The sequence below is a fragment of the Phoca vitulina genome, unplaced genomic scaffold (genome assembly GCF_004348235.1).
Source record: "Phoca vitulina isolate PV1807 unplaced genomic scaffold, GSC_HSeal_1.0 scaffold16, whole genome shotgun sequence".
In the NCBI taxonomy this organism is placed as follows: domain Eukaryota; kingdom Metazoa; phylum Chordata; class Mammalia; order Carnivora; family Phocidae; genus Phoca; species Phoca vitulina.
Window position 1 is genome coordinate 23,497,821 of NW_022589719.1, and position 22,465 is coordinate 23,520,285.

Consider the following 22,465-nt stretch of genomic DNA (forward strand, 5'->3'; position numbering starts at 1 on the left):
TAAAGAACAAATGAAGTCATGTTTGTTAATTTCTTCTGGACCCCTGGCATGTAACACAGCAGAAATTTATGAGTCTGGCTTTTCAGTATCAGAATATTTTTATTAAGGCAATATTTTACAAACCCCTCCCCTTCCCGCCCCATGAGAACTTCCTTGAATCTGGATTCACTTGAAACATCTCACGGTTTAACTTTCCCTGAGATATACACTTCTGCATGACATTTTTTTCCTTGGTAACCAATTAAATAAAAAATGGATTTTTTTTTAACAGGGTGACACTTTAATTTGCAGTTGTATTTCATTTACATGAACATGTCATTTCCTCCTCCTCCTTCCGAGGTGCATTTCATACACAACCACCCTTTTGATCAGACAGAGCCAAACCCTCTTGGGAGAATAGAACACTGTTGTATGCTAGACAACCTAAATGGTATTCTCCGCTGCAAATCACCTACTTCAAGAAACTGAACTTGTTAGAACTTACTAGCCTTGGAACAATGGACAATTTTATACCTAGAATCTTCAGTATCACAATCTTCCTCCTCTGCATATCATTACAAAAGGGTCCTGTCATCTGTTTCCCACCCACCCCCCACCCCCTTTTGGTGAGCTGCCATTTATTGCTCTGCCATTCCTGGTCTTTCCCTATTCTTTCCTCAAATGGTCAAGAGAGGTTGTTCAGAGAGAAAATGTCCTCCATACAAGCCAGAAAAGTACTCTTCTCCAGTTGCAGCCAGCTATTACATGAGAAGACTCTCTTCAACATTAGTTTATTGATGGTGTCCTTGTCCCAGTTTCAATTTGTAAAGAAAGGTGAAACAGTTCATTTCCAAGATGATAATACTGCTAAGATTATATATTCTCAATATGGGTAATATTGCCCCCATGGGGGTGAAAACTGGTTCATGGGGAAATCTTAGTGCAATCACTAGCTCGCCTCTAATACATTGTAGTATATGACAGATACACAGCCTATTTATGATATTAAAATTTCATGGGAGGGGGGATGATTAGGGAAAAAATGTCTACGAAATCTCCTTAGGAGGGTAATAATTACATAAAGGTTGAGGAATATGGTTCTAGATAAACCAATACCCCCACCACAATTTATTCTTTAAAATCTTACAGATTCAAAGACATAGACCCAAATGGTCATGATCTCCCTGAAGGCCTGAGAATTATAGCATTTGGGGGTGCTGTCAACGAGCCCACTGACCTCAAACTCCTACTGAGGGTCCTGTGGCATATCACTCAATGAGGTAAATAAATATATGTTCTTAATAATTTTAACCTTTATAGAATATTCTATAATAATTACACCTGACTTGGGAACTTTTGCTGAGCAATTCCTGGGTCATGAGGAGGGTAAGCTACATACAGGACTTTCTTAATAGGAACATTTTATTTTTTTAGGCCCCTTTGATAATGAAAATCATTTTTTAGTTCTAAGGTCTACCACATTGCTGGAAAGAATTACTCAGTTTCACTCTGATCCAGGCTCAACATCACTGAGCTTATGAAGTGTTCCCCTGGCTTGTTTATCTAGATAGTTGACATCTCCCTCTGACCACCAGTCTTTCTCACACCATTGTAGTTCCTTATCATGTCCTCTAACTTTTAACAGAAAAGCATAAAACACAAAATAATAGAAGGTAAGTTGATTTCTCAGTTGATGAAGGAAATGCTAGCTGCTAAAAAAGAGTAGGAAATAAACTGAAGAAACAAACCCCGTACTTTAGGAGCTTAAAATCTGGGGGAGAGGATGGGAGCTACAATCAGGAAAACAGTTAAGGAAAATACCAGATGCTTTAAGAGTGCTGTGGATCTGCAACTGGGAACACAACGATTAAGACTCCAAACCCCCAGCTCCAGAAGCTCCAGAATGCCTCCAGAAATGTTTTCTGGAGAACAGCTGTGCAATGTAATAAACACGGATGGGTAGCACTGTGTGGAAGGGATTGGGGAGGTGTTCTCTGCCAACAGTGCCAGAGCGCTGAGGAGAAATGGAGCCTGGCACCAGGGAGTCGATTTTCAGTGCCGTGTAAACATAGATTAGGAAGCAAAAGATGCCAGCAACAGATTAGCGTATTGTCACCAGGTTCTCTTCTGCAAGAGCTGCAAGCCAGCTGAGCCTGTCTCTCGGAAACATCAGGAAGAAAAAGTATCACCCTATTAAAAAGCCCCAACCATTTAGTAGGCCTCTGGCCACTAAGCTGAAGGTATAGGAAATGTGCCAGAATGAATTAATGGACTAAGCTACAAGGTATTTACATAGGAGGCACTTAGCCTCAGAAGCCAAATCCTGAGAGACTGCTGAGAGATTTCTGAGGCCTCAAGGTTTTCTCAGTAATGATCGGATGGAACAAGCTAGACTCAGGGTTTTTCAACCTCCACTACTGATATTTGGGGCCAGAAAATTCTTTGTTTAGGGCGTGGGCTGGTCTTGGGCTTTTGGAGGATGTTTAGCAAAATCCCTGGCCTCTGCCCACTAGATGCCAGTGGCACACTACCCCCTCACCCAGTTATGACAACCAAAATTGTTTCCAAACATTTGCCAAATGGTCCCTGGGGACCAAAATCATCCCTGGTTAGAAAACTCCAAGCTAAATAAATATAGCCTACATTTTAACTCCAAGATAGGTGCTCTTAGGAAGTATCATTACTAGAATTCCCACTGCTAACAGCATGCAAACTCTTAGTGATACTGATTTTGGAAAGAAACTAATCAAAGGTATAGCATTATACAAATATTCCCTTAGCAAACTTAGTTTCTCATTTCTGTCATGGATTAGAGGCTAGCTTGAACTGGGATATTATGGCTTGTAGTTTGTTTTTTGTATGGTGTTTGAGAATACAGGCTTCAGAATCAGACGTACTTGATTTTGACACTTCCTCCTAGTATCTACTGTAGTGTGACTGTGTTAATTAATCTCTCTGAACCTCAGTTTTCTGATCTGTAAGAAGGGTATAATAATAACTACAGGAGCATCTGGGTGGCTCAGACGGTTGAGCGTCCAACTCTTGATTTCGGATCAAGTCAATGATCTCAGGGTTGTGAGATTGAGCCCTGCTTTGGGCTCTGCACTCAGCATGGAGTCTGCTGGAGATTCTCTCCCTCTGCCCCCCACCCCCGCTTACTCTCTCTCTCTCAAATAAATAAAACCTTTTTTAATGGAATGTCCTGTTCTTTTTTTTAGATTTTATTTATTTGTCAGAGAGAGAGAGAGCACAAGCAGGGGGAGCGGCAGGCAGAGGGAGAAGCAGGCTTCCTGCTGAGCAAGGAGCCCGATGTGGGACTCCATCCCAGGACCCTGGGATCATGACCCGAGCCAAAGGCAGACGCTTAACTGACTGAGCCACCCAGGCGTCCCTCAAATAAATAAAACCTTTAAAAATAATAATACCTACAATTTATAGGGTCATTGGGTCACATAGGGTATAGTGATACAGTAAAGTGACAGCAAATAATAGGTGTCTAAAAAATGACTACTATTAAAATTATTTTAATCATTTATTCCAATCTCTGTATGCTTTTCCTCTATGGGTACAGCTCTGTATAATCAACAAGTCATAGATAAAGGTCCTTTTATAGAGACTGGTGCAAATTATGTGCCACAGCCAAGAGACAGATGCAAATTATGTGTCACGGCCAAGAGACAGACGCATTTAGTTTTAACCAACTGAGCCACCCAGGCGCCCCTCAGACGCATTTAGTTTTAGAATTAAGGTCAAATGTCAAGGCCCTAGACTCTTGAGTAACTTTCTCCTTGAAAAACAGCCTAGGCCAAGACACATCACATTCTGGGCCACAAAACCCACTATAACACATTTAAAAGAATAGAAATCATACAAAGTATGCTGCCAGATGACAGGGAATTAAACTAGAAATTAGTAGCAAAAAAATAACTGGAAAATCCCCAAATACTTGGAGATTAAGCAACACACTTTAAATAACACATGGCTCAAAGAAGACATCTCAAGAAAAAAATTTAAAATATTTTGAACTAAATGAAGATGAAAATACAACTTATTAAAATTTGTTGGATGCAACAAAAACAGTGCTTAGAAGGAAATGTACTGCACTGAATGTATCTATTAGAAAAGAAGATCTAAAATCAATAATTTAAGCTTCCACCTTAGGAAATAAGAAAAAGAAGAGCAAATTAAGGGGCGCCTGGGTGGCTCAGTTGGTTAAGCGACTGCCTTCGGCTCAGGTCATGATCCTGGAGTCCCAGGATCGAGTCCCACATCAGGCTCCCTGCTCTGCAGGGAGTCTGCTTCTCCCTCTGACCCTCCTCCCTCTCATGCTCTCTGTCTCTCATTCTCTCTCTCGCAAATAAATAAAATCTTAAAAAAAAAGAGCAAATTAAATTCAACGTAAGAAAAAAAAAATTAGAGAAGAAATCAATGAAACCGAAAACAGGAAATCAACAGAAAAAAATTAATAAAACCAAAAGCCAGTTCTTTAGAAGGATCAATATAATGGATAAACCTCTAGCCAAGCTAACTGAAGAAAAAAGAAGACACAAATTATCAATATAAGAAATAAAAGAGGGGCCATCACCACTGATGTGTGGACACTAGAAGAATAATAAAAGACTACTATGAACAATCTGATAATCTAGAAGAAATGGACCAATTCCTTGAAAGACACAGTCTCCCAAATTTACACAAGAAGAAATAGATAACCTGAGTAGGCCTATATCTATTAAGTTGAATTAATCATTAATAACCTCCCCAAACAGAGGGTGCCTAGGTGGCTCAGTTGGTTAAGCATCTGACTCTTCATTTCGGCCCATGTCATGATCTCAGGGTCATGAGATGGAGCCCTGCAACGGGCTCTGTGCTTAGCAGGGAGTCTGCTTGAGATTCTCTCTCTTCCTCTCCCTCTGCCTCCTCTGCCCCCCTCTAAAAATAAATAAATGAATACTTAAAAAAAAAAAAAAAAAACAAAAAAACCCAAAACCTCCCCAAACAGAAAGCACGAGGCCCAAGTGGGTTCACTGGTAAATTCTATCAAACATCTAAGGAAGAAATTACATGAAATCTCTACAATTTCTTACAGAAAACACAAGTGGGACTACTTCCTAACTTATTTTATAAGGCCAGTATTGCCCCAACACCAAGACCAGACCAAGACACTGAAGAAAGGAAAACTATAGACTAATCTCTCAGAAGCAAAAATCCTCACCAAAATATTAGCAAGTCAAATCCAGTAATGTATTTTAAAAATTATATGCTATGACCAAGTGGGATTTATCCCAGGTATTCAGGGCTGGTTCAACATTTGAAGATCAATAAATATAATCCCGTACATCAGTGGGATAAAGAAGAAAAATCATATAATCATACCAATAGATGCAGAAAAAGCATGTGACAAAGTCCAATACCTACTCACGATAAAAACTGTCAGGAAACTAGGAAGAGAGGAGAACTATCTCAACTGGATAGAAAATGTCTACAAAAACGCTACAGCTAACATCATACTTAATCATCAGAAACTATATGATTTTCCCTTAAGACTAGAACAAGCAAGGATGTTTCCTCTCACTACTCCTCTTCATCATTTACTATAAGTCCTACCTAATGCAGTAAGAAAAGTAAATAAGAAGAAACAAAACTTGGAGAGAAAGAAAACATTAGAGAGGAAGAAATAAAACTGTCTTTGTTCGCAGATGACATGTTTGTCTATGTGGAAAATCCCATAGAATAATAAAAGTAACTCCTGGAACTATTAAGCAATTATATCAAGATTGTAGGATACAAAAAGTTAATAGCTTTCCTATATACCAGCAATGACAAATGAATAACTGGAATAGGAATTAGAAGTTAAAAATACAATGCCATTTACATTAGACCAAAAAAAAAAGAGAGAGAGAGAGAGAAATATTTAGGTATAAATCTAACAAAATATGTATAAGAGCTATATGATGAAAACTACAAAACTCCAATGAAAGCAATCACAAAAGATCTCCAATATTTACTGGAGAGATATTCCATGTTCATGGATAGGAAGACTCAATACTGTTAAGAGGTCAATTCTTCCCAACTGCATCTATAGATTCAATGCAATCCCAATCAAAATTCCAGAACATTACTTTATGAATACTGACAAATTCTAAAATTTATCTAGAAAGGCAAAAGATCCAGAACAGCCAACACAGTATGCAAGGAAAGAACAAAGTTGGAGGACTGACACTACCTGACTTCAAGACTTACTATGAAGCTACAGTGATGAAGATGGTGTGGCACTGGCAAAAGAACAGACAAATAGATCAATGGAGCAGAACAAAAAGCCCAGAAATAAACCCAAACAAAAAAAGTCAACTGATCTTTGACAAAGGCGCAACAGCAATTCAATAGAGAAAGACAGTCTTTTCAACAAATGGTGCACATGCAAAAATATGAATCTAAATACAAACCTTGTACTTCTCATAAAAATGGGCTCATCACAGACCTGGATGTAAAACACAAAACTGTAACATTCTTAGGAGCTAATACAGGAGAAAATCTAGGTGACCTTGGGTATGGCAAAGACTTCTCTACCAAAAGCACAATCTATGAAAGAAAAAATCAACAAAGTTGACTTCATTAAAATTAAAAGCTTCCGCTCGGTAAAAGACACTATGAAAAGGAGAATGAAAAGCCGAGCCACAGACCAGTAGAAAAATCTTTGCAAAACATTTATCTAATAAAGGACTGGTATCTAAAATATACAAAGAACTCTTAAAACTCAACAATAACAACCTGATTTGAAAACTGGCAAAAAAATCTGAACAGACACCTCACCAAAGAAGATAAACAGATGGTAAATAAGCATATGAAAAGATGCTCAACATCATTTCTCATTAGGGAACTGCAAAATAAAATAACAATGAGAAACTACTACACACTTATTAGAATGGCTAAAATACAAAACAATGATCACACCAAATGGTGAAGAGGATACAAAACAACAGGAACTCTCATTCCTTGCTGGTGGAAATGCAATGGTACAGCAACTTTGGAAGACAGTTTGGCAGTTTCTTTGCAAACTAAACATACTCTTCACCATATGATCCAGCAATCATGTTCCTTGGTATTTACTCAAATCAGTTGAAAGCATATGTCACACAAAAACCTACACGCAGATGTTTATAGCAGCTTTATTCATAACTGCCAAAACTTGAAAGCAACCGAGATGTCCTTTAATAGAAGAATAGATAAATAAACTGTGGTACAACCATACAGTGGAATATTATTCAGCTCTAAAAAGAAACAAGCTATCAAGCCATGAAAAGACATGGAGGAAATTTAAGTAAAAGAAGCAAAAAGCTATATATGGTATGATTCTAACTATGTCATTCTGGAAAAGCCAAAAACTATGGACAAAGTAAAAAGATCAGTGGTTGCCAGCAGTTTGCCAGGGAGAGAGGGAGGTATAGTTGTAGCATCAAAAGAGATGTTTGGGGGCAGTGAAACTATTTTGTAGGATACTATGATGGTGGATATATGTCATCATACATTTGCCAAAACCCATAAGTTTCACACTTAATGTTAACTATGGACTTTGGGTGATAACAGTGTGTCAGTGTTGGTTTGTGGATTATATATAACAAATGTACCATTTTGGAGAAGGATGATGATGGTGGGGGTGGCCTATGGGTATGTGTGTGGGAGGAGGTATATGGGAACTCTATACTTTCTGCTCAATTTTTTGTACACCTAAGACTGCTCTTAAAAAAAAAAAAAAAAAAAAGAAGGCTATTAATTAAGAAATAAAAACAGAGAGAAAGACATAAAGAGCCCCAGACTCTCACTCATGTTATAGGAGACAGTGGAAAGAGCAGTTGTCTATAAGTCACAGCAGTTCACTCTCTATCATATGACCAGAGTCTTCCCCTGGAGCCTCAGAGCAAAAGAGTAAATAAGGATGATTCTAACAAGAGACAAAACAAGGGGAAAAATAAACTTAAATCCAGCGATCCTGGCCAACCACCAGAGAACAACAGCAAAACCAAGCTGCCAAGTCTCATTCTCTCAGTCAGGTCTTCAACTTGTCGGCTGGAAGCCTCGGGAATGTGTCTAGGGATAAAATCTTAATAATCATGACAGTCACGTGGTAGGTGAGCTCTACCAAACCTGATAGCCTGCATGCCTCTCTCTGCCTCTGCTTCTGCTTCTCTGACTCCTCTGTTCTGTTGCTTGGAAAGGAGAATTAGAAACCTTTTTTCAAAAACAGCTTTTAGCCTCTCTCCAAGAGAGAGCAGGAAAGTGAAGAGTATGATTCAACAGTACAGTGAAAATACGGAACAATGGGAATCATTAGCAAATGTATCAGAGAAGCTAATTTGGGAGGGTAAAAAAGGGCAAGTTACAAAGAAGGAAACTATTAAATTATGTTTCAGTCCTATAAAATTGTTCGATTTGAGGCTGCCTCATTCAAAATGGCCATCTCTGAATGTGCTGCTACTGGGAAGATAGAATAAGAATGGGGCTGGGGGCCAAAGACTCATCAGCCTGGAAACACAATTACTATCCTCCTGCTTAGCTGTGATATGAAGTCAAGAACCAGCTTGCTAATTGGTCAATAGAACGGAGACCAGAAACTCCAGGGCAGGTCCAACCGCACAAAAATTATCAACTCTTCAAAATTCTTTTTAGAAAGCCAGTCACAAAAGACCACATATTGTATGATTCCACTTACATGAAATGTCTAGAATAGGCAAAGCTATAAAGACAAAGAGTAGATTAGCGGTTGCCTAGGGCTGGAGGAGGCAGGGGAAGGGAAGGGGGAAGGGAGAAGTGACTGCTAATGGGTATGGGAATGTGATAAAAATGTTCGGAAATCAACAGATAGTGGCAATGGTTGCAGAACTCTGTGAATATATTAAAAACCACTGAACTTTAAATAGGTGAACAATATGGTATGTGAGTTATATCTCAACAAGGCTTTTTTTTTTTAAAAGATTTTATTTTTTATTTTTTATTTGTCAGAGAGAGAGAGTGTGGCAGACAGAGGAAAAAGCAGACTTCCCACTGAGCAAGGAGCCGGATGTGGGGCTCAATCCCAGGACCCCGGGATCATGACCGAGCCAGAAGGCAGACGCCTAACCAAATGAGCCACCCAGGTATCCCTCTCAATAAGGCTTTTATTAAAAAATACTACTCAATATAAACTTTGGTCAATTTGGGAAGCAAAATATGGCATCCCATTTCTGGGATCCCTTTGCATATCTTTAATAATTTCAAGTACTGGTGAGTATCTTTCGTTTACTGGCTCACTGTATTTTTTTAGTGTGTACTGTGCCTACCTACATCTTCCACGCATTTTTATGTTTGGTTAAGTTTTTTCTTGCAGACTGTCTAAGCTCTTTGTAAATTAATAAACTGGTTTCTGTCTATGAAAAGTAATTTTTCTTAGAGCAATACAACATGGGATTATTTGGACATAAAAAGCATTCTTCCTAAGTATATACTGAATGGCATCCTACGAAGAACACTTATTCTTGTTTCCAGAAAGCTTCATTCAAATGCAGTCTTTAAATCTGCTTTAAGAAGGAAATATAACTAAGCACTTTGTCATACTCACTTTGTCACCTTATCACCATTTAAAAAAATCTCATCTGAGACCACAGTCAATTATTCTATACCCTGGGGACCTGGAAAGAGGCCCTGGTGGCAGATAACAAGACTTCCTCCAAGGGTAGAAGTCTCTTATTCCCATTTACAGTTTTGACACTGAAGAAAATGACCAAACTATATATAGTTTGTTTAAAAATTAAAACTTTATGAGACGTAATCCACATACTGTACAATTTACCTACTTAAAGTATACAATGCAAGGGGTTTTAGTATATTCACACCAATGTGCAACCATTATCAAAACCAATTTTTTACAATGACTATCACTACTATTTGATTTCAGGACATTTTCATCCTCCTCCTGCCCCCATACCTTACCTATTAGCAGTCACTCCCCTCCACTGTGGCCCACTCTTTCCCTCCTAGCCCAAGGCAACCACTAATCTATTTTCTGTCTCTATAGTTTTGCCTTCCCTGGACATGTCACTTAAATAGAAACATACGACAGGTGACTGTATCTGGCTTCTTTCATTTAGCACCATGTTTACAAAGTTCATCCATGTTGTAGCATGTATCAGTACTTCATCCTTTTTTATGGCCAAAGAATGTTCCATTGTATAATCGTTTTTATTTATAGAAAACACACTGCATGGAACCTAGCAATCATAAAACTGAGGGAAACAGAACTATTTCCTGTGGAAGGAAAAAGTACGTGTTTTTTTTTTTTATTAAAGATTTTATTTATTTGCGAGAGGGAGGGAGGAAGGGGGAGAGAGAGAGAGAGGGAACCAGCAGAGGGAGAGGCAGAGGGAGAAACAGGTTCCCCGATGAGCAGGGAGCCAGACACAGGGCTCAATCCCAGGACCCAGGGATCATGACCTGAGCTGAAGACAGACGCTTAACCGACTGAGCCACCCAGGCGCCCCAAAAAGTAGGTTTTTAAAGAGGTTTTCAGGTTTTCAATTCTGAGTATATTACCTATAGCTGAAACCAAGTCTTCACCTTTTCCTGAGGCTAAAATAAAAGATAAGAGGAGTATTAGGGGGACATCATTTTCTGTAAAAACAAAAATAAAGCCATGAACAGGTATCACGTAGATGTCTATAATTCTGACAGAGGAAATGTTCTGGGTAAGGTATGTGGTCTATCAGATTTAAGCTGTTTAATAACTGCTCTAACTGGTCACTTAAACTGATCAAGATAAATCATTATACAATATAAATTTGAAATGTATTTAACATAAACCAAAGGGTAAATGGGTAAACATTTTATAGATATAGATATCAATGACTATACATGCTCTTAGCAGGAACTGGGCCCCTAAATCAACAGAATTTTATTGTCCAATAAACTCCTAAAGGCTCTAAAAGTTCCAGCCCCAAAGAACAAGGGTAGCATTAGCCCATACACAAATCATGAACTTTAGGGGCAGATCAGAGAAAGATAAGGGAATGTCTTACTGTTGAGGTAAAAGGCATTGGATGAAGCCAACAAAACAACAAATCATAGTCTGAGAAATCAACAAGGAAATTAGCAAGGCCTGGAATACAGAAGGAAGGGAAAAGAAATAGCTATGAACTATTTCTCCATATTATCATAGCTTCACCAAAAATTTTCTCAAAATAACAATTCAAACCAGGATTATGTGACCACAGCAGAGTAAGTTTTATAACACGCCAAGAGAGGAAGAGGTATTAATCTTATATTCACTAGGGCCAGAGCAATGGATAGAGCCTTCCTTTCCAGAGCAAGTAATACAAAAAATCTGGTACTAATTTCTTAAAAAACTGTGACAAAAAGCACCTAACATAAATTTACCATCTTAACTATTTCTAAGTGTTCAGTAGTGTTTAGTAGTTTAACTAGTTCAGCAGCGTTAAGTATATTTGCACTGTTGTGAAACCAATCTCTGAAACTTTTTCGTCTTGCAAATATGAAATTCCATACCGAGTGAACAACTCCCCTTCCTGCCGCCTCCCCCTGCCCCCTGCCCTGGCCCCCAGTAACCAAAATTCTACTTTGTTTTATGAATTCAACTACTTTAGAAACCTGTTTGAGTGGAAGCATGCAGTAATGGTCTTAGTTTTTAGCATGCACTTGAAAGTAGAGATACATTAATAGATACTAGATACCATGCACCCAAAGTCATCCACAGACAAGGTATGAAATCATACTCAAATCTACAGGAAGCAGTTAGTTCCGATGGGAGAAGGTAACCTCTAGGCTGGGCATGGCCATTTTCCCTTAAAAAGCCATTCAGAGGGGTCAAATAGATCAGAACTAGATCAGAACAGATTCAGAAAGGCTCAAAGGTGGTGGAGTTGCCATAAGGATACTTTGCTTTCTAATCCAGGGATCACCGGTGATTCAATCACATTGCCTTGAATGTAGCAGTGTCATCTGGAGTTCAGCAGTGTATTCCACCCTAAAGCAAAGACAGTAAGCTGCACTTCACCAGGTCCTCACTCCTTCCTTCCAACGTATTAAAACCCAGGATTAATCTTTTTTTTTTTTTAAGATTTTATTTATTTATTTGACAGAAAGAGACACAGTGAGAGAGGGAACACAAGCAGGGGGAGAGGGAGAAGCAGGCTTCCCGCCCAGCAGGGAGCCCGATGTGGGGCTCGATCCCAGGACCCTGGGATCACGACCTGAGCTGAAGGCAGACGCCTAACGACTGAGCCACCCAGGTGCCCCCAGGATTAATCTTGACTGTTGGCAGGGCAACTGGTACCTCTTAGCTCTCTAAAGTCAAGCTAAGATGCTCCTGTGTGGGTAGATGAAGAGGCTGAGGCCCATTTTCATCACCATTCTGTAGACCTGCCTTTCTTCAATATATATGTCCTAATGAAGCAATTATCTAACACTTACACTAATGATGTAACTGGGACAAGTAATTATGAAAGCAGAACATCCATTTTCAAAGAAATGAATATCATTACCTTTCTTCCACCCACAAACATTATTTAAGACAAAAACAAATAAGCCCACAAGAACACATGCTACTAAAAGATTACCAGGAACAACATTCCAAAACAGAGTTTAGGAGAAATGAAGAAAACACCCCAACAACCCCCAAAGAAAAATCCAACATTCACTCCCACCAGGCAGGATTTCCTCAAAGCCTCTACCTGTGACGGAAGACATACAGGGGGTAAGAGTAGTAAGAACTACTCGGCCTCCACTTCCACACACCCCACAACCTGGCACTCACTACAGGACCCGGCCACCTCTGCTGCTGGGAGGACACTGGCTTCGGCAGGTCCGTGAGAGAAGCCAGGAAAGAAGTCGGGGAGGCTGCCATCCTCACTGTTGCACAATAGAGCTGCTCAAAGGGTTGCTCAGCAGCAAGAGGATGGGCAGAGAGAGGGGGGAGGGCAGGAGAAGGACTGAAGGAGAAAGAGGTGAGAGAGAAAGATGAACAGAGCATATGACTGACTCAAACACTGAATGGCTCTCACCAATCACTTGTCTTAAATTGCTGAGACTTCTGCAGCTTTTATTGTTTGGTGGAAGCACAAGTGAGCAGAATTGGACCAGAGGGTCCTGGGCTTGTCAGCAGCAGGAGGGAAACGACCTTTAATGCTGCAAAGAGAATGCAGATTTCAAAAGCCTAAAATCTGCAATGAAGGGAAATGGAAATGTGCTGAACGTGGGTTTGACTGGCAGCTTTGCTCATCTGTCGATCACAGGGTAATAAACACTGCGAGATGGCAGAAATGAAGATAAATGCTTTCAGCAGCGCCATTCCCCACCCGCCCCTCCTCTTCCGCCCCCACTCAGCACATGACAAGAGTTAAAGCAAGAAAATAAATCAGCTTCTTAACCAACTCTTTTGTTAAAACTTTCCTTACAGGCCACCTACACGTGAATTATTGCTCTATGAGCCTACATTCTCATTAGGGAGCCCGGTTTGTAAAGGGTGAAAAGCTCCTGTCAAATCACACCTGTACATTTTAGGGTACAGCATTACCCAGCTGAGTCAGTCCGGGCCAACGTGTAAGAAGGAGGCCAGGGCGACTCTCTGAGGGGAAGGCAAACTCCCCCCCACCCCCGCAATGAAGTTCTCTAATCCAAAACCCGGCTCACTCAGTTTAGAGGAGACTTTGGAGCGCCAAGGGCAGCATGTTGTCACTTTACCGCAACCACTGCCACATTACTATTGAGCCAGGGACAGAAAGGCTAAGCTCCGAGGGCTAACAAAGAAGCCCCTGGGGCTTGGCGGTCAGAGGTAAAGTCAATGAGAAAGTGGACTACAGAGTAGAACACTCAGTCCTGAGCATCAGCTTCACATTCACTTTGGAATGAGAGAAACCTTTAAAAGGTGAACGATCTTACAGGTTTCCCACGAGTAGGTCCAAGGGAAGTATCGTGTATTTTGGGACTTGTGACATTGAAATAAAGCATCCAGCCGACCTGGTTTTTGTAACAAGACTTGGGTTTTTTAAGTAAGATGAAAAGGACAGCAATTCCTAATGCTTGTGGCAACTGCTTGTAAGAAGATGGTTGGAATTTTGTAAAAAACTACATCTTGATTCTGCTAAAAGAGGGCCTAGCAAAAATCTTAGCAACTAGATCATTTAAGACATTTGAAAAGACACTCTGCTCTACTGGCTCAGCCAGGCTATTTCCCTCTAGATCCTGAAATCCTGGAAAAAGATTTCAGACCTTTGTTTTAAAGAACAGGCAGGCACCAAGTAGTAGAAAGTCTGGAGCAAAAATAAGTGGGAGAAAGTGTGGTGACTGGGTCTGTTTCAAACCACAAACTGCTCAGAAGCTCGAGTAGTCCCCAGAGTCATGCATATGCTGTGGGGTCCTAGGAGATGGAACACTTGTCACATGAAGATAGCGAATTTGAAATAGTTTCTAATTAAAATCCACTGTTCAGACATTAATACCAGGCACAAAGTGGAAAAGCATTATTAACAAGCCCCATATTGAGACACAGCTAAAAGGATGTACCTGGAAGCTAAACAATAAATCCAGATTAGCCTTTCTAGTCTGTAAACCTCAATAAAATCTTATCTCCTCCTGTAAACTTTTCTGAATTAGAGAGAAATCCCTGCCCACACAATACTGGCCATTTTCATAACATAAAACATTTGTCACCTTTTAGGTTACCTGGCTGTTAAGTACATAAAGTTTGCTCCCAGTTCAAGTGTTTATAACTCTGTACACTTAGCCATCAATTTTCAGTTGGAACTGCATGCTTTTTCCTTTTTTTTTTTTTAGGGGTGCTGCAGAGGGAGAGGGAGAGAGAGAATCTTAAGCAGGCTGCATGCCCAGCACAGAGCCCAACGTAGGGCTGGATCTCATGACCCTTAGCTGAAACCAAGAGTTGGATGCTTAACCAACTGAGACACCTGGGCGCCTCTCCTTCTTTTTTAAGATGACAGAAGGGGTCAACTTTTTACTCACATTTGAAATACTGTGCAGTCATGGGACTTAGCATATTGTCATTCATATAGCAAACACAAAATATACAAGGGTGAAGAACATTGATGGGAACTGCAAGGAATGTCATTGCCAGACTTATAAACTGCTCTTTCTACAAGTGAGAAAACACATCCTAGTCAGTCTTTACTGCTTATATCTATTATGGGGACAGGCTGAATTATAAAGAACCAAATCACATGTGAAGGGAATTTGCAGTCCAGTATATACATGCAAGAATGGAACTAAGCAACTACAGTTTGCAAAAAGAGCTTGTCTTTAATTGTAAATAAACCTAAACATCCATCAAGAAGAGAAGTTAGGGGCACTTGGGTGGCTCAGTCAGTTAAGCATCTGCCTTCGGCTCAGGTCATGATCCCGGGGTCCTGGGATCAAACCCTATGTCGGGCTCCCTGCTTAGCTGGGAGTCTGCTTCTGCTCCCTTTCCTCTTCCCCCCTGCTTGTGTTCACACACTCTCTCAAATAAATAAAATCTTAAAAAAAAAAAGTTAGACTACAGTCAATCACACTATGGAACACCACACAGCCATTAAAAAAAAAGTCTGCAAGTACTGACATAGAAAGATATCCTTGATCTATCATTCTGTAGGATCTCATCTCTATTAAAAAACAAAATGGAGAAAACTATATGGGTGAGTAAATACACACATGTATTTGATTGTGCATAGAAAAAAATTTTGAAAGATACATTCCAAATCAACAAGGAATAAGATGAAGAGACGCTTAAACTTTTTACAGTGCATATTTTGATAGTATCTGAATTATTTACAATGAACCTGTATTATTTTATGGATTTTATTTTATTTATTTATTTATTTTTTTAAAGATTTTATTTATTTGACAGAGAGAGACACAATGAGAGAGGGAACACAAGCTGGGGGACTGGGAGAGGGAGAAGCAGGCTTCCCATGGAGCAGGGAGCCCGATACGGGGCTCGATCCCAGGACCCTGGGATCATGACCCGAGCCGAAGGCAGACGCTTAATGATTGAGCCACCCAGGCGCCCCTATTTTACGGATTTTAAAAGGGCAAGAAGAGTGATGAGTTACCTTTATAATGATCTATTAAAAAGTTATACTTTTTGCTATTTAATATCCCCAAATTTAACACATACATTTATCTGTTCCATGAAGCTAACTAGTTGAAGGACTGAGAAAATTTCCTTGGTCCTGGGTTTGCAATAAGTTTCACAAATCACGAGTTTCCCATTTTCACTGAGTGTCTGTCAGAATGGTGCCCTGAGACGCTCTTCATACATCTAAGAAGTTAGGTCTTTGTTAGTCAAATAATCTGTGCTATGTGACTAAAAAGGAGCCAGCACAATTCCATCTCTGGGTGAATATCTTAGAGATAATGCCACACATATACACAAGGAGAAATGTTTAAAAAGTTTGAGGCATGCTGTAATAGTAAAAATCTAGAAAACTTAATGTTCATCAGTAAGGGAATAGATCAGAAAATGCGTATAAGTGAATATTAAAATACTATGTAACAATTAAAAGGAACAAATCAATCAAACTGTGTCAATGTGGATTGATAAAAACATAATACTGAATTTCAAAAGTTATAAAATGATACATGTGGTATGATACCATTTATATAAATACAACTCTTAAAACACAAAACAGGGGCACATGGGTGGCTCAGTTGGTTAAGCATCCAGCTCTTGATTTTGGCTCAGGTCACAATCTCATGGTCCTCGGATCGAGCCCTACATCGGGCTCCTAGCTCGGCACAGAGTCAGCTTGGGGTTCTCTCCTTCTCCCTCTGCCCCTTCCCTCTCCCCCTGCTCGCACTTTCCCTCTCTCTCTAAATAAATAATCTTTTTTAAAAAACTACACAAAACAATAATATTTTACTAATATATTAAGTTATAGGGGCGCCTGGGTGGCCCCTATAAGTTAAGTTAAGCATCTGACTCTTGGTTTCAGTCCAGGTCATGATCTCAGGTTCATGAGATCTAGCGTGGAGCTGGGCTCCATGCTCAGTGCAGAGTCTGCTTGAGACTCTCCCTCTCCCATTGCCCCTCCCCACCCCTGCACTTGCACCCTGTCTCTCTCTCAAATAAGATAAATCTTAAAAAAAAAAGTTATAAAAGATGGACTGCAATTATTTAAACCAAACTGATGATAGGACTTGACTTTATGTAGAGCAGGAAATATAATTAAGAAGTCAAAGGGAACTTCAACTTTATCTGCAATGATTTTATTTTATTTTTTTTTAAAAGATTTTATTTATTTATTTGACAGAGAGAGACAGCCAGAGAGAGGACACAAGCAGGGTAAGTGGGAGAGAGAGAAGCAGGCTTCCTGCCAAGCGGGGAGCCCGATGCGGGGCTCGATCCCAGGACCCCAAGATCATGACCTGAGCCGAAGGCAGACGCTTAATGACTGAGCCACCCAGGCGCCCCTGCAATGATTTTATTTTTAAAAATTGAGGCAAACAGGGCAAACTGGTTAACAACTCTTAAATCTCAGCTGTGGGCGAACAAATCCTTGTTATATACATATGTGCCTGTATATATGTGTTATGCATTCCTGTAGTGTTAAAGTGTCTCACTACTGAAAGGAGGAAATGGATAGGAAGGGAGGAAATAAACAAGCAAGAAGCAAGCAACTAGGGACACAAAAGAAAGACCTTTAAATGCTTTCCCACAATCTTAATCCTTGTCCAACAAGGTATGGGCGAGGCAGTAATTGGCTGAAATGAAATAGTTTGGGATATGGAGCCCCACAAAATTCCAAAGGTGGGCAGAAGTGGCTATATTTCATTTGCCTGGAAATCCTGACATAAAAGATTTTGCCCACAGAAACATGTCCTGAGGGTGCCTGGGTGGCTCAGTCGTTAAGCGTCTGCCTTCGGCTCAGGTCATGATCCCAGGGTCCTGGGATCGAGCCCCACATCGGGCTCCCTGCTCAGCGGGAAGCCTGCTTCTCCCTCTCCCACTCCCCCTGCTTGTGTTCCCTCTCTTGCTGTGTCTCTCTCTGTCAAATAAATAAATAAAATCTTAAAAAAAAAAAAAAAGAAAAGAAACATGTCCTGAGTCTAGATGAATCAGGTTTCTACCATGCAAAGCCTAAGCTACTACACCGGTGAAACAATCCAGTAGGCAGCTATGAATGGCAGATGGTCACACAAACTTTGTACCCCACCAAAGTGGAAACTCCAAGGCCTGGGTACGTACCAGGAACAGTCTGTCTGCAGCAATGAAATGTAAAAACAGATGCCCAGGCCCAAGCTTTTCTCTTAGATACCATCTTGATGCCTTCTAATATTTTACCTTGAAGACAATAAAGGTTTACTTTTAATGCCAGGTTAGATAAATTTCTGAAAAGGGCCTGTGGCAAAATTTTAGTTTTAAAAAGAGGGAAAAGCAGAAGGAGATTAAGATCTGTTTTAGTCTTATCTTTTCTGCCAGAACTGTTTATATGCATTTCTCAGAAACACTGGACCTGCCATAACACTTCCGGGACGCCTGCAAGCCAATGCTCATGGTGGTGCACACACCTTTTTTAGGACTCTGTTGCTCGTCGTCATAAAGAAAGCGTAATAAGATGCTAACTTCTCTATAAGGCCCTTGGGGTATGAGTAATATCATGAAATAATTTGCAGTTAACACTAAGCCATGGGCTCTTGTCCCTTACAAAATTATCTACCTTCCCTTCTACTCTTCTTGCTCCAATCCATCTTTCAATGCCAGATTTTTTTTTTTTTTTTAAAGATTTTATTTATTTATTTGAGAGAGAGAATGAGAGAGAGCACATGAGAGGGGGGAGGGTCAGAGGGAGAAGCAGACTCCCTGCCGAGCAGGGAGCCCGATGTGGGACTCGATCCTGGGACTCCAGGATCATGACCTGAGCCGAAGGCAGTCGCCTAACCAACTGAGCCACCCAGGCGCCCAATGCCAGATTATTTTTAAAAGCAGAGTTTTGACTGTGTCGCTCAGCTGTTCAAAAAGCTTTAATGGCTCCTCCTTGCCTAAATCGAGCAAGATTCCTTGGTTTGCTATTCAAGGCCCTCAACATCCTGTCTGTCACCTACCTTTCTGTGCTTATCTCCCATTGTTTGTTATTCATATCATTTTGGAAATACGTTTTAAATATATCCCCACTTTGACACTTTTGCTCACACTGTTCCTACTATATAGATTCCTTCCTCTCTCCTCTAATAAATGTTTACTAAAATCTCCTGATCCCCTAGCCCTACTCAAGGACTCTCTTAATCCCTTTTTCTGGGATGCCTTTTCTGATCTCACTAACCTGATATGATTGTCTCTTTGGAAGCCCTAAGCATTTTGCTTAATCTCTCTTATTCTGACATACTTCTTCTGCTCACCTCCTGCCCTCCTGTCCAGGCTGGACTCTCTGCCATTATTCACTCCATTTGAGGATAGGTACAAAATTCAGTCCACCAGAGGTTCAACTCAAAATCTACACACCAACCACACTTGTTCTGTACTTACTCAAAACCTTCCCTGAACCTGAATCCCCACAGTACATTGTAAATGGATTTTTTTGAGGGGCAGGACACATACAATTTTCTCATCTTAGATGAAATCTCTTGATGCTCTGTCACAGAAGGTATAGAGTAACTCCATATTAAATACAGACACAAATGGTTACTTGAACATGTGTGACTCTCACTACTATCTTAAGTCTCTCTGAGAGATTTAAGTACCTCTCATTGTAGCCTACAGAGCACCTTGCACAAAGCATAGTTGCAACTCAATTTGTTGACTTGAAGCCAAAATACCTTGCCTTTGAGAAATATCCACTCCACCAGCAGAAGGACACTTCCAGAATTCCTAAAACCCCTTTTGTTCTATTGCTAAAACTCTAGGAAAGCACCCAAACTCTGGAAACCTACAAAGTATAGTAGTCAGGGCACTAAGAAATTGATGGTTACATGCAGAGGACACACTCCAAGAATTTACTTCCTTCATAACTGCAGCCAAAACAAAGCAATGATGGGCAGATTTTTGACTGCAAGTTGGTATAATGTTAAAAAGTTTCTGCCTCTGGCTTCTGGAAGATCCAAGCTGGGAGCAGGCGGTCCCCTTTGTCTGACTCTGCAAGGCTCTTGCCTTAAGGCCAACAGGATTAGCACAGCCATTTCATGCTCTGAAAAGTCAGAAAAGGCGAGATGGGGAGCTTTTCACTCGAGGAAATGCCTAGTAGTCAGAGATGGTTCTGTTTTTGTTCAAAAGATAAGCAGGGATGCTGAGGTTAAAAAGCAAAATTTCCAACAATGCTTAATGAAAGGTTTGGAGACAATGTACAGAATTAGGCAATGAGATAAATTCCAAGAAGAGAGGAGCAGGTGCCAGAGCAAAAATGCAGCAGAGAATCAGCACTAGATGTTTTCATGCATTCAAAAATTTCCATGTATTTAAAATGTCATCAGGACGCCCTGTGAGCACAGACTTGATGCAGCAATTAGGGATGCAGGCTTATCCCTCTCGGCACAAAATACCCACAAATAAGCTCCTGGTATAAAAGTCAAAAGAAAGCAGAAAGAAAAGCTTTACCATAAAAAACTGAGCAGTCGCTGCATTCTCTTAGTTTAACAGATAATTAACTACAGACCTTCTTATGAAGAGAAAAACTAAACTCAAATACTGTATTCAAAGGCACGGAGCCTGCAGAGCCCGAGGTGGAGTTTAAATCTGGGGTCTACAGATGGGGCTTCAAGAGGTCAAAAAACCACTAAAATAGCAAATAAAATTGTGTCTGTACAGTATTATATTAATTGTGTATTCTGTTTTCTAGATTTTATGGTGCTTTGACATCTTGGTTGCCTTGCCTACTGAGGGACTGCTCCTCCCTGGGCCAGCTAATTCCTAGAGATAGCAAACAACTTGCCTACAAGCATGCAAACCAACCGAACCCATTCTGATAACCCCTTTCCATACTGACAACCACTTTCTTTATCAAACTCTCACACAGCAAACTGGTATTTCCTCTGTCCTAAGCCACCCCAGGCCCAGGTATGGACAACCAGGGACCACCTCACAGCTCAGAGCCTGACAAAATTATTCAGGCTATCTAATCCTAAGCTTACTCAGCACATCTGCTCTGCCTCATCCATTCCTTCTGAAAACCCCAAGAAGGGCGCTAGCTCATACTTTCTCCTCCCCTCCTTCTGCCTCCTGATTGACCACGATACTTCCCCACGTGGCCCTGCACAGTATGGCGTGTCCCTTTACTCCAGGAATTTTAAGTAACAAACTATCTTTCTTTTAATGGCAATGGTCTCCGTATCTGTTGGCCTTATCATACCTGAATAAAACCAAAATCCTGGGCACACTTTAATACAGCTACGTGTATACCTTTTATTCTGAGAGGAGAGTCCAAGCTTTAAACATACATTCTCACAGAGTTCACTGTCCTCTAAAAGATTAAGAACTAGTGACTTAAGTGTTTCAGGTCACATTGGAGCTCTAGTTCAGTGGAAGAGGACATATCACAGATGAAGCCTTTCTAGGGCATGTGTAAAGCCAGGAGGTTGTTCTTCAAGTGCCAAGAAAAAAGGAAATTGCAGAGGGCTGTGTTTATTTTCTGTTTTTCTTGGCTCTTTGCAGTGCAGGCGATCATAAGGCAAGGGAGTATAAAGGGAGAAGGTTCATAAATCCCTGAAGTGGTGATGGTGGTGATAAAATTAGCATTTCTCTCAAATAATACAAAACTTGTGAAATGCTTAAACATCCACAGGGTTTACTGGGAGATTAGGGATTGTCTACGTTATGTTCTATAAAACGACTAGCACACTGTGCCAATCAACAACAGTGTCACTAGCAAAGAGATAAAGCCCTGGCCTTCAACCTCACTAAGGCTGACAAAGATAGAGAGATTTTTTAGACCAAAGTACAGAGTCTTGAGACATGCCCAGAATAAAGAGCAGTGATCTCAAAACAGAAAGCTTTTTGATGGTTAAGTGAGGACTGAATATTAAACAGATATCTATCAAATATAGCACTGTGGAAAATGTATATAAAACGGTAATAAGATGTCCTTCTTCCTTGCTTGGAGCCTATAATCCATTTGGAGAGATAAGACTTACATCAAAAACATCACAAACGAGAAAAGACAACGTGTCTAATGAGTAGTACAGACAACTAGAGCCACAGCTGCTTAGGAGGGGCCACTGGGCTTGGGGAGAGGAGATCTGGAAAACTTAGGGTGGAAACAGGAGCTGGGCTTAAAGAAAGGAGTGACAGGATTTGGAAATTAGGAGAGGAGAAGAAAAGGGTTCAGGGTGGAAAGAGGCTACTGCTCAAGGCAATTCACGTTTCAAGGGCTAGTATCAGTTCTGTGGAAGCAAAGGCTCATATAAAGAAGAATATAAAAGTCAGGCTGAAAAAAAGACAAGGAATTTGTCATCTGTGCAGCAGGAAATAGAAATTCTTTGAAATTTCTGAGTAAGGGAATTACAAAGTGGATAGCTTTTA

General features: G+C 40.3%; 1 protein-coding gene across 4 annotated transcripts in view; it reads right to left on the bottom strand.

Annotated features, from left to right (window-relative positions):
* The window catches only part of AMBRA1 (autophagy and beclin 1 regulator 1), a 171,065-nt gene that overhangs the window by 41,371 nt on the left and 107,229 nt on the right, over positions 1-22,465 (bottom strand). The gene's annotated exons all lie outside the window — the stretch shown is intronic.